The sequence below is a fragment of the Propithecus coquereli genome, unplaced genomic scaffold (genome assembly GCF_000956105.1).
Source record: "Propithecus coquereli isolate 6110/MARCELLA unplaced genomic scaffold, Pcoq_1.0 Scaffold93, whole genome shotgun sequence".
Taxonomy (NCBI): domain Eukaryota; kingdom Metazoa; phylum Chordata; class Mammalia; order Primates; family Indriidae; genus Propithecus; species Propithecus coquereli.
In genome coordinates this window covers 1,795,098-1,800,412 of record NW_012155618.1, presented here as the reverse complement: position 1 = coordinate 1,800,412, position 5,315 = coordinate 1,795,098, and positions in this window count along the sequence as shown.

Genomic DNA, 5,315 nt, shown 5'->3' with positions numbered 1-5,315 from the left:
TTATATAAAGGTTATTTATACAAACTCCTGACTATAATCTATACATTGATGGACCAGATTGATCATGAGGAAAATGACTGATATAAAATAGTTGAATATATTAAATTTAGTGATAAACTTGGAGTTTTATAAATGTAAATAGAAATAAAAATACTCGAATATATCTGTCAATATGACCTTTTCTCAGGCAGAACAATAATTGGAGACTAAAGCTTAACAAGTAGATAAAAGACTGTACTATTTAGACATTCTTGCAACCAAAAACAGAGGGAGGTTCTGGGATAGAGTTTGGGAAGCTGTGTAAAATATTGCACGTTTTCCAGAAAAGAGCTGAGTGGAATGCATTGACTGCAAGTTCCAGAATGTATGGGTGAAGTGACTACCCGTTGTGTCTCTAAGCATCCAATCCGAAGGCATCATGACATGCAGGGAAGCTTGTACTGGGATTTAATGCAATTTATTCTTCTGATTTTCATGAGCTAGGTTTATTTGTTTGCATACTTGTTGGCTACTATCTATGAAAGTCAGCTATGTCAGTTGTGACCTTCTGGTCCTTGAATCTGCTGAGAGGCCCTATCCAAAAAGGCAAAGGACTGGGACCTCAGCTTAGCTTGAAGCATCAGCTCAATTAGAGTTGAAATGGCTTGACAATATCAATGTCCTGTTTTATGAGGTATATTTAAGATATAATAAACATGAGAAAATATGTCACATTATATTTTATGACTTAATTATTTCCAATTCCTCCTTCTACTAGATTAACAGAAATAATACCATTATAGAAATAGCAAAATAGTAACATTTCAAAGAAATATATACACAATCATACTGTATGATGGTATCCACTTACTTTCCTCCACTTCCATGACCCTAAACTCTTCTGAAGGTGAGGAGGCAACAAATAGTTATTCAGCTGGAAATGGTGAGGAAGGATAAAACATTTTCAAACCACATCTCTGCCATAACCAAACACTCGATAAGTTCATGAGAGAGAGCACATGTGAATACCTCAGCACATTTGATTCTAGGTAGTACACAAAAAATAATAATCTCACTGCTTTCCACATTTCATAAAGAGACGTTAATTAAGTCAGTATATAGTCCATTTATATTCTCATCCATTATTCTTTTTTATTCTGATTATATAAGTTTATTCTTTCTCATTTTACCTATTTCCTCCTTTCAGATTCATTAAAGCGTTCAATATATGAGCCAACATTTATTTTCACAGCTTTATCACAACTGGGGATTCTTTAGAGAAATGCAATCTTACTTCATTTTCTTGCTTCACCAGTAATGCTGAAGCCTATCCTAATAAGAAAATATATTCAATTGTGGCAGAGGAGGTAGGAGGGAAAAAAAATAAAGATTAGGAAGAGTTGATCATATGACTCCTTAACCACCATTAGGAATATAAGTGTCAATTTGATGCTCTGAAATATTTTAAATGTATATTTCCTGAAACTCTTTCTCCTACCTCTTTTTTTATATTTGCATGAATAAGCCATTTTTATATATTAGTGTCTAAATACCAGATTCTGTGGTAGCGTTTGTTTATAAATGCTTTTAATTTTATCAGGAGAAATACATTCAAGGGTGTAGTGAATTCAAATTGTTTTCATTTACCAATTTATAATTTCTACACAAAAAGGAATGAAAACTGAGATTTACATCTCATGTGTGTATAGACAAGAATTGCCTCGTCATTAATATTACATTTGTCTACACAGCTAAAAAGAAATCAAGGGGTTTGTAGTGGAAAATGATATCTCTCGAAATATTTTATTCATTCTTTCAGCAAAGGTTTATTGAGACTCTACCTTTTACCAAGAGCTTTGTTAAGTACTGGAAATAGCAGTGAAGAAAAAAGGGGCAGTGGGGATGGGAAGGAGGTGGGGAAATCCCTGCTCATGGTGAGTGAAACATACAGGAAAGAGATAAATAGAATATTCCAGACAGTTATAAACATTTGGGAGACAAATAAATCAGAAATGTGGGATGACGTTTTGGAATAAGGATGGAGTTCAAACTTGAGTAAATGTGTGAAGGTTGTAAGAAAGCTGACCAAAGAGTCTATCGGAGGATAGACATCCAGGTAGAAGGAAGTCTAGGTGTAAGAATAGCAAGAAGGCCAATGTTGCTGGACAGGAGTGAAGGAGGGAGAGAGGAGAAGGGTATGGAGTCAGAAAAATACGAGGGCTTTTAAAATCCCATGGAAATGGGGAGTCACTGTAGGGCTTTAAGAAAAAGAATGGCAAGATTCGGATTACATTTTCTCAGGATAATTTTGCTAATGAGCTGAGAATAGACTAAAGGATTAAGGTTGATGAGGGGAATGGGAAGAGATTCAGTTAAGACTCATTACAATAATATGGTAAAATAGGAAGATGGTTCACACTCTAGTGATGAAAATAGAGTGGTGAAAAGTAGCCAAATTATGATTATATTTGAATTTTCCAATAAAATAAGAAAAACAAGACTGAAGGGCCACCTAAATTCTTGAATAAAATTTATCTAATGGAAACTTTAAGATTGAATCTTCAGTAAGTACAAAGATTATGGAACTGAAATAGAAAATGCATGTTTAGATTCTGAAAAAAATAATTATTTTCAGCTTTCTCATAGTGAAATCTATTGCAGGGTTGGGGGTGGGGGTTGGAAAAATCTCCATTCCAACCTCATGCTGATCTCATAAACACAAAACCAAACCGGCACCACACAACCCAGACACTGGCACTAATCTGTGTATTAGTCCAAAAGTCACAGTCCTCTATTTTCCTACATTTTATTTTACTTAAACTATTTTAATTGAAGCCCAGCATAAACAAAAAATTGAACACATACATTTACAGCTCAACAAATTTTTACAAAGTAAAAACACCTATGTAACCACCACCCAAACCAAGAAACAGAAATTGAGATGCTCCCTTGTTCCCTCTTCTAGGCATTTTCACCTCTAAATTTATTGGTTTCTGTTATAACACATTAATTTTGGCTGATTTTGTACGTTATGTACATGTATGCACCTGCATGTATTCTTTTATGTCTATTGTTTGTTCTCAACATTACGTCTGTGAGAGTCATTTTTTCTGTGAAATATAGGTAATTTGTATATTTTCATTAGTGAATACTAGCCATTGGATGAATATACCACAGTCCATTTATTCCTTTCACTGTCAGTGTTTGGATTTCCTAAATTGTAATGTAGTGTGAAAATGGAGAATGACGCATGCATAAAAGTTCATCAGTATTTATTCCAGATTTTCAATATACTGAACATTAGAGTACACCAAAAATACATCAAAATGAATATGAGGTAATGAAAAAATTGGAGCGAACATTTGTGGCGTAATCAGAGGCCAAGATGCTAATGTTATTATTAATAATACTTGATTACTTTGTGTCCAGGGAAACTCAGATCTATTTCACTTTGAATCAGCTTTCTTCACAGTAAATCACAGTACCCCACACAGTTCTAGTCAAACAGGCAGTTGTGACATAGAACCTAATTCAAACTTACTGAGAAAATAAAACAACCTCTTCATCAATCCACATTCTAAACCTAATACCTGGATACATAATTCTCCAAAACTATCCATGTTCACTTTATTCTGAGTCTATAATGATTTATAAATAAGCACAAATATTTAATGGCTATGAGCCACTTAAGATTAATGAACATGAAAGCCCTTGATTTAATCAGCCCATTTAACATCTCTAAAGGGATAAAAGAATATTAGTAGAATTTTTGAATCAGACATGTGTTACTTTCATTGGTTCGCAGATCTACTCTAGCTTTTAACAAATACCAGAAAATTTCATGTTATTATAATATTAATTTAAATAGATATGGGAGAATCAAGTATAATTATTAATACATATAGATTATGTTCCCTAGAATAACTCTCTGCTATTTAAAATACATAGATTGTGGTTATTTTCAGAACTCTGGCTCAGGTTAAAACCCCAGATTCTGTATTTAGAATATGCAAAGAATCTAAGGGATAAGATCTCTGGAGATAAATGAGCAAGAAATATCAATTCTAACCAACACTTCCATTATATCCCTTGGGGCCCAAATACAACATATATTTAGAACAAGTTATTCAGATATAAAAATCAATGATGTAAGTAGGATGCTGGACTTCCTTCCCAGACTATTTATAGTTACCATTTTTTGGTGGCTTTTTACAGAGTAGACTTGAGATCCTGATGTGTCAATACTGTCTGTGTGTATGTATTTCTCAGGAATAACAAATCAGGAATAGTTGGGACAACAAATTACAGAAACTTAACTCCCAGTGGCATAATAAAATCATACTTGTTTTTTTCTAATATGAAGAGAGATTTGGAAAACAGCTGTTGCTGGATTTGGCAAGCTTGCTCTATGATATCAGAGCTGCCATTGTAGTCTCTGCTGCTTATATTAAATAACATGGCTGCTGTGGCTCCACGCACCCATTGTTAAAATTAAGGAATAAGAGGGAAGGACAATGCCAGTTACTTCTGTTTTATCTTCAGGTGAGTAAAGCCTTCTTATACCCATCCCAAATGTTTCATAACTTACGTACCTGTGGCAAAACAGAGTCACATGACCCATTAAAATGAGGCTGATGAAACAAGCAAAGAAAGGTAAAGATTATCTTAGAACTGCAATAACTCTTTAACTGGATCTAAACGCAAATATCATTCTGTGAGCCTGTAAAAAGAAGATGTAGATTTGAGAGATAACTGCCAAATATGAGTTGAATGGCATTGTCATGTCACAGATTTATACAGAGAAGACCAATGTATTTATTACACAGCAAAACAAAGCCTCAAACAAAAGTGACACATCATCACTTCTGTCATATTCTATTTGATAGAAACAAGTCACCGAATCCAGCACACTGGCAAGGGGAGGGAATGAGACAACAACATGAATATCTGGAAGTGGGATAATTTGGGGCCACTTTAGAGGTTGCCTACCACACCAGTGAAAAGTGAAAAAATTTTGTTTGAAAAATAGCATATAACTGAATCTAAGTAATATACCAAGATTCTTTGCCTTTTAATAGGGCAATTAACCCTCTTCATAACTATAGTCATTACTTTATAGTGATCTCTTGTTATTATTTCAGGCAATGACCTTGTCATTCTATTTATTGAGTTTTCTTCTACTGCTTCTGGGTTTATTAAGTTTTCATTCTGCATTTTAAAAAATATTCTGTGTCTTGGCCGGGCGCCGCGGCTCACGCCTGTAATCATAGCACTCTGGGAGGCCGAGGTGGGCGGATTGTTTGAGCTCAGGAGTTCGAGACCAGCCTGAGCAAGAG